At 42.6% G+C, this 8,174-nt stretch overlaps 1 non-coding gene across 1 annotated transcript; it reads left to right on the top strand.

The window, feature by feature from the left end:
• Nucleotides 1-851: 851 nt before the first annotated feature.
• LOC127943744 (U1 spliceosomal RNA) lies at nt 852-1,016 on the top strand. The gene has a single exon (XR_008149894.1). It is a non-coding gene; the product is annotated as a U1 spliceosomal RNA (small nuclear RNA).
• The last annotated feature ends 7,158 nt before the right edge of the window (nt 1,017-8,174 follow it).

Genomic DNA, 8,174 nt, shown 5'->3' with positions numbered 1-8,174 from the left:
GGGGCCAGTTCCACTTTCTTACAAACAATTTCTTACAAGTTTGACAATCATTTCTGAACTTGAGTGGACAATATAGTGGTAAAGGACAATAACTAAAATTGACTCATCATTTCCCTGCTCATCAATATCCAATAAATTACTGGTGTTTGTTATTGAACTGGTGCCGCAGAATAAATGGCTGCCCACTGCTCCGGGTGTGTGTTCATTGTGTGTGTGTCTTCACTGCTCTGTGTGTGTGCACTTTGGATGGGTCAAATGCAGAGCAGGAATTCTGAGTATAGGTCACCATATTTGGCTGAATGTCACCCACTTCATGATTTATTTGATCTCCTTCTGATTTTGTAAGTTTGCCTGCTTACAAAGAAAGGAAGGGTCTGTAATTTTTATGGTAGGTTTATTTGAAGTTTAATATTTATTTTTTGGTTAAACTGAATGTATGTTAGTTTCCTAAAGGAAACAGCATTATGTAATAAAGATTAGCATAATTATTTTGAAGCTGTTGAAGTGGTAATGTTAATTGTTAAAAGAAAATATTTCAGACTTGTTGAGCTTGAGTTTTCATTGTTCCCGTACAGGAAGTTAACTAATGTTACACACGAGGAGGCGGTTTTCTCAGCTTCTTCAGAAGAGAGGAAAAGAAGGGTTTACTGTAAGAAAAGTAAGCTTAATAATTCCATCATGTTATATACATATATTTTAATAAGATTATAAGAATGTTTGTGTTTGTAGATGTTGAAAGCCAGAGACAAGATAACTTCTTATCTAAGGTAATTCTTTTGAGACTAATGTGAGTTATTTTTAGAAAATAAATGTTTTTGTTGTTTCCTGCCCGTTTACTTCACATTTTGATGATATTTACCTGGCAGGAGAGACACCATGATCAATAAGGCGGTTCACCCAGGGCGAGGCTTGTCCATTGCACTCCGGCCATGCTGACCCCTGAGAATTCCCCAAATGCGGTAATCTCGACTGCATAATTTTATGGTAGTGGGGGACTGCATTCGCACTCTCCCCTGAAATGGGAAGTCGTGGCCTAACAGTTAGCAACTTGGACTTGCAATCGAAAGGTTGTGAGTTCTAGTCTCGGGCCGGCAGGAATTGTAGGTGGGGGGAGTGCATGTACAGTTCTCTCTCCACCTTCAATACCATGACTTAGGTGCCCTTGAGCAAGGCACCGAACCCCCAACTGCTCCCCGGGCGCTGCAGCATAAATGGCTGCCCACTGCTCCGGGTGTGTGCTCACAGTGTGTGTGTGTGTGTTCACTGCTCTGTGTGCACTTTGGATGGGTTAAATGCAGAGCATGAATTCTGAGTATGGGTCACCATACTTGGCTGAATGTCACGTCACTTTCACTTGATGCAACAACATTATGATTACATGTTCATATTTTATTTAAGCCATTGATGTCCCTTTTTCTTTATAACTCAAACTAACTGGAGTTAAGGACACAGAAACCTGCTTGTGTGAGGAGGAGGCGATTCTCTCCGCTTCTTTGGAAGAGAGGGAAAGACAGTTCAAGTTAAAGTGACGTGACTTACGGCCAAGTATGGTGACCCATACTCAGAATTTGTTCTCTGCATTTAACCCATCCAAAGTGTTACACACACACCATTTATGCTTAGGTGCCTTGCTCAAGGGCACCTAAGTCCACACACACACACACACACACACACACACACACACACACACACACACACACACACACACACACACACACACACACACACACACACACACACACACACACACACACAGGTGACTTGCTCAAGGGCACCTAAGTCATGAAATTGCTAGCCAAAGACTCGAACCCACAACCTTATGGTTAGGAGTCAAACTCTCTAACCACTAGGCTAAGTGAAATTCATAAGTTCATGTTATCAGTTTTTAACTAAGAGTAAAATAATGTTTGTTTTTTGTTTTTGTAGATGTTAAAAGCCAGATAATTTACTTCTTTTGAGACTGATTTGAGTTATTTTTTTTAGAAAACAAATGTTTCTGTTGTCTCCTGCCTGATTACTTCACATCTTGACAACAACAGTGTGATTACATGCTCATACTGTATTTCATGAAAACCATTGATGTCTGTGTTGTTCATTGCAGAAATCAGAGTTGTCTGATTTGGAGAGTCATCATTCTTGGTATTCCCTCCAATGCTTCCAGACTAGCAACGGAGGACAAAAAGACAAATATTGAATATATTTATTTGTGGTCCAAAAATGAGCAGTTTGTATGGTTCTGGAACAACACTGGGGAGAGTAAATTATGACCATTTTTTATTAACTAACCCTTTGAAGAGCAGCCCTCCACGTACATGAACATTTGTGAGGTATGTGAATGTCATGTCTGTTTTAATGTTTCAGTAAAGAAGTAGCTTTCTGAAAGCAATATATTTATTCAATTATGACTACATCAATTATGCTAAAGAGATCATGAAATTTGACAGTGACGCAGGATCTGTATTCATTGACTATGAAACTAACTGTAAGTGTATCATTTGTAAAAATAAAATGTTAAATGGTTGTTCTGTGTGGTTTAGTAGAAGAGTTTACACTGTCATTTACAAACATGCTCACATTCTTTCACACACATACACACACACACACGCGCGCGCGCGCGTCTGTTAAATGTTATAATATCAGTGTTAATGTTGTGGTTTATTTGTGTACTGTCATACCAGAATAAAGAACTTAAGTAAGTTGTAAAGAACTTAACTAGTTGTACAAGTATTGTATATTTGTGTTTTTGTATATTTTATACAATACATACAATTTACCAAAAAAGCCAAATTTGATCTTAAAAGTTATATTCAACAAATGTTCAAATGTTTGTTTATCAACTTTGTAGCTGTTATTTGCATACTTTTCTGCATTTCTTCTTACATGCATGTCACTTTTTGACTGTTTTCTTGTTTTTAATAAATAGTTATCTTTTGATAGTTATTATTTGTGTGTAAAAGTGAACAAACAAACAAGATTTGTAGGTTTAATGCCTAGCTTAATTTGGTTTAATTTTAGCCTAGCAATGTACTGTAGTAATTTTAAACCATAAAAAAGCAACCCAGCATGCTGGGTTAAACATAATAACCCAACTGTTTGGGTTAAAATAACCTAGCATTGGGTTCCTTCCAAATTGGGTTGTTTTCAACCCAGTAGTTTTAAGAGTGTATCCTTGGTTTCCTGCCTTGCCCTAGAAACAATGATATTTCTCTGGATTCCCTGAATCTTTTCACGATATGTATGATTGAGTTGGTTAAATACCTAAAATATCATTATATGCTTAGACATTATGACCTTTACTCATGGAAATTACTAAAGTAGTCAAACCTGTCCATTAGAAGAGGGTGTCCCAATACTTTGGGCAATAAAGTGTATTTTTGGTGCGGTAGGAGGCCCAACCTCATATTCTTTCATAGGGCCCAAAATTTCAGCAGCTGCATAATTTTAATGATTTATAAGTCTGCATATAAAATAATCACATGCCTGTTGTGTAACATAGTGAAACGCAATCTGTTATGTCTTGAGGTTTATGTGGCGAGTGGGGCGGGGCCGAGAGGCGTGGGAACGAGGAGTGAGGCCAGGTGTAGTGATTGAAGATGAGTTGCACCTGAGCCCCACCGCTGGTATCGAGTCCCATGTAGGAGATGGAAGGATATAAAACTGGAGCGACTATAGTGAAGGACGAGAGAGGACCAGGCCTGGGACATTATTTTATGTTTGGATTTTATTTTGAGCGCACCAGTCGTCCGTGAGGGGCTGTTGTACTGTTTTGTGTTTATTTTTCAATTATTAAAATGTTTTGATTGTGCGCCGGTTCCCGCCTCCTTCTTCCCGATGATTACAAAGGTTTTAACGTTACAGTGGTGCCGAAGCCCGGGAGAAGGAGGCACGCGCTGCTGAAGATCCCTCGCCGCTGTGGTGAATCCGCGGTGCCCTCGAGCTGGCGAAGTATGTGCCGCCATGGACGCTCGAGGCGGTGGGCTGGAGTGAGTTGCCGGGGACGGGCGAGCTCGCTGCCGGCCGCCCACGATATGGAGGGGCGGCTGACGTCCGTGAGGGAGCGGAGGAGTCGGCGCCGTTCGCCAGGGGGCTGGAGCCTGCTGCCTCCGCGATGGAATCCTGAGGGGCAGGGAACGGGGGACTCCGGCCGCTGCCCAAAATCGGAGGAGCCGTCGCCGTCCATCGGGCGGCGGAGGAGTGTCGTGCCGTCCGCCGAGGGCCGTCCAGTGCCACCGCCAGGCACCGCGGAGGAGATCACCCAGCTGGTGGAGGGCCGAGCAGCAGTGCGTCTGGGAACCAGAATTTTTTTTTCCCTCTCTCCCCTCTCTCGTCCCTGTCGCTCCTCTGACGAGAGAGGACCAGGCCTGGGATGGAGTAATTTGGGTGTTCCATGATGTTGAGAGAGGACGGCTCCAACTCCAGAAGTTGAGGCGTCCACCTCCACGACAAAAGGGAGTTCTGGGTCTGGATGCGTCAGGAGTGAAGCTCGTGTGAAGGCGGATTTGAGGGATTGTAAAGGCTGCGGCCACTTCAGGACTGATGGGAGATGGAATGAACACTTCTCGGCCTTCAGGAAGAGGTGATGTGCTCTTAGGGTGTGGAGGACCTCCGTAATGTGGTGACGATGCTCAACTTCATTCCGGGAATAGATGAGGATGTCATCTATATAAACGACCACGAAGCGATGCAGAAACTCCCGGAGGACTTTGTGTATGAAGTTTTGGAAAACTGAAGGGGTGTTGACTGAACCATAGGGCATAACCAGATATTCATAGTGACCAGTAGGGGTCACAAAAGGGGTCTTCTACTGTCATCCATTCACGGGTCAAACTCAAGGCTTCCTCACACCTGAACTCCGACAATCACCCTTTCCTGCAAGTCCATTCATTCTGCTACTCAGCTGTTCATAATAAACCACCTTCACTATTGTTTACCTGGTTGTCCGTCTGCTTCCTTAACAGAAGCCTGGATATGATTTAAATCTAGTGTATACACCTGGGAAGCATATCATTGTGGCTGATGCATTGTCACGAGCACCGATGTCAGAGAGCAGTCCCCTCGGTGAAGAAGTGGAAGGACATGTGAGTACAGTGATTTCATCTTTACCATTCTCAGATGAGATTATGAGAATTTATTGTGGAGGAAACGACTAAGGATGCTGAATTGCAGAAAGTGACTGTTCTTCTTCAACAAGGATGGATTAAAGGCAAGTGCTCACAGTATTTTCCAATGAGGGCAGAACTGAGTGTTTGTAATGGCTTGTTGCGAAACAATCTAATTGTTATTCCAGTATCAATGCATCAAGATATGCTTCGTCATATACATGAAGGGCATCTTGGTATTGAAAAATGCAAGTGACGAGCCAGACAAGCTGTTTATTGGCCTGGAATTAATCTGCATATTGAGGAATTAATCAGTAAGTGTGATGTCTATTTGGCTGGATGAAATTGGAAAGGTGTATATAAGGAGGAGTTATAGAAGGAATGAAAAAGGGAGAGAAGTGAGAGAAGGAAAGAATGAGAGAGAAAACCGATTACCTGAGACAACCGCCTAGTTGGTGAGACTGAACAAATCGCTGCTGTTTGAGCCAGTCTAAGTCGCTGAAGCGGACGCGAGTTTCCGTGGCGATCTCTGTAGTGCGGCATGCACTCTCAGTTGCTGGTTGTAGGGTGACGTAGTATTTATGGCTGACGAGAGCGAGTGAGCTGCTCAGGTGAACGAACTCCTGTTTAAACTTCCTTAATTTAAAAGACTCCAACCGACAAAAAAAAAAAAACAGTTTCCTCCCTGCCATTATCGGCCCGAGCTCAGATCTCCTCACAAACACACACACTACACTAACACGCAAACATACCTGAACATTCAAGCACGCCCATTCATCACAGCACAGCAAGGCAGTAACTTTTTCCATATCCTGGTTTGGTCTGATTCAGCGTGTAAAAGTATTTATATATTTTTTTCTCCTTGTAATGCGTTTTATGTATTGAAAAACGTATGTTTTTTTTTTTTATTATTATTTTGAATTGAAACTAAGGTGATCTCTTTATACTCTTTCATCCTTTTTGTTTCCAGTACCTCCTGTTGAGGAAATAATGTGGGAAACTAAGGGTGCATAATTTTTTTTTCCCTATTTATCTCCTTTGGTGTTTTGTGATTTTTCTTACCTTCATTGTTTCCGAAAATATACCTATATAACATGACAATGAACTTGTGAATTATTTGTTTGTTTTTGTTTCCTTGTTAGTTTGGCGAAAATATATGAAAATAAAATAAAATAAAACTGTGAAGGTTAACTTTTTTTGTGTGGGACTCTGATTTATGTTTGTAATCTGTGGCTAATAGAGACATTCCATGGTAAAAAGCAACAAATAGCATTTGTATTTTGACAAGATTAAGCTTGTCTGGCGCCCGAACTGTGTATAGTTAAATTAAACGTTTTATTTAAGTTTCTTTGGGCCTGCTACCGTGGCTCCCGAACAGGGACATAAATAAAAAAAAATAAAAAAAAATTCTCTGTGACCCAGCAGGATTTGCCCGGTGTACTCCCAACTCCTGGAAGAGAAATGTACAAACTTCAAGGGTTCAAGGTATTTGGGATACACTACTGGATTTTGTAAAAACTCAGACAAAAGCAGTCAGTGAACTTACCCACGGGTTGAAAGCAGCTTCTTCTCAGCACAGTGACCAAATTAATAACCTTTCTACCAAAGTGAGGGAAAACCAGCAGCAAGTTCTCACCCTATTGGCCACAAGAGGAAAACAGGATGAGTCTGAGGCTGATCAGTTAACGAAAGCCATAAAACTCATGATATCAGGTGAACTTCAAAAAGTAGAATCTACTGTTGTATCTGAGGTATGCTTCATGGTGGATCAGCTCCAGCTGGAAGTACAACAAGACCTAAAAACCATGCAACAGCACTTTAAAAAAGCCATGATCAGCTGACAACAGAAATACAACAATGCAACAGTCAAACTGCTAGTTTTGTAGCAACTTAAGGAAGTTTGAGACTGAGATGATTGACCGAAGCAAAACTCAAGAAAAGAAGATGGTGGATCTAATTAAGGAGAGATTACCATCCCCTCCTTTTTCTACTTCGCTCCCTTCCCTTCCTCGTTCATCCTCAGTGACTGTATCTGCACTTGCACCTCCATCCGCTGCTACAGGGGTAAGAATTGACCACCTGAAATGAACGTTTCCCACCTTTGGAAGGCAATCCGATGACCCAGATCCATTGCTATATCTGGCTGTTGTCATGATTTTCTAGCATTACATCCCTTGGTTGATGCAGATCTGCTGGCCACTTTCCGAACTGTTCTGTATGGAACTGCCCGTGACTGGTGGGAACTTGCCAGATCGTCTATAAAAACATGGAGTGAACTTGAATCAGCCTTCCTCTCAGCTTTCCTCTCAGAGGATTATGAAGATGAGCTGGCAGATCGGTTCAGAAATAGGACCCAAGGAGAGAAGGAATCCATCAGGGATTTTGCATTCTCGTACAGAGCTCTCTGCAAAAGGTGAAAGCCTGCCCTGACAGAAAGTGACATGGTAAAATTGATCCTTAAAAATATCAAGCCCTATCTTGCCAGCCAGCTACGCAGCAGAGTAAGCACGGTCGAAGATCTAGTGAAGCTGGGTCATCAGCTGGAGAAGGATTATGCACAGCACATCGAATATGAGGGACAATGCCACAAAGACCAATCCCTAACCAACCCGTGGAAAACCCTCAAGTACAGTGCTGGAGGTGTAAAGGTTACCACTCACCTGGAACCTGCCCACATTTTATGTCTGCTTCTTCCAACCAGCCATCTGATCTGTATCGTGCCAACAATAACAAGCGTTCCTTCCAACCTTTGAAGTCTGGGGGTCCGCCTCGCAAGCCAACTACCCCTTCCAGCAATGCGGTGTCTGCAGCAGCTACACCATGGCCATCTATGACCATGGAAGAGAGTACCACCACCGGTTTCAATACCCCAAATCAGCCAACTGCGGTACCACAATAATTAGTAATACCCATTAGCACTGGCACTTGGAGAGGAAAGGCTATACTGGATACAGGCGCCAGTTACACCCTCCTCCATGAAGACCTTTGGTCAGAGCGTAACCCGCAAATCAAACTTCAACCATGGACCCTTGGACCTCTTTATTTAGCTAATGGTGTGGCAGAAGTTCCCTTAGG

This window comes from Carassius gibelio, chromosome A22, assembly GCF_023724105.1.
Source record: "Carassius gibelio isolate Cgi1373 ecotype wild population from Czech Republic chromosome A22, carGib1.2-hapl.c, whole genome shotgun sequence".
NCBI lineage: Eukaryota > Metazoa > Chordata > Actinopteri > Cypriniformes > Cyprinidae > Carassius > Carassius gibelio.
The sequence above is the reverse complement of the archived record's forward strand: the minus strand, read 5'-3'. Positions and strand labels throughout refer to the sequence as shown.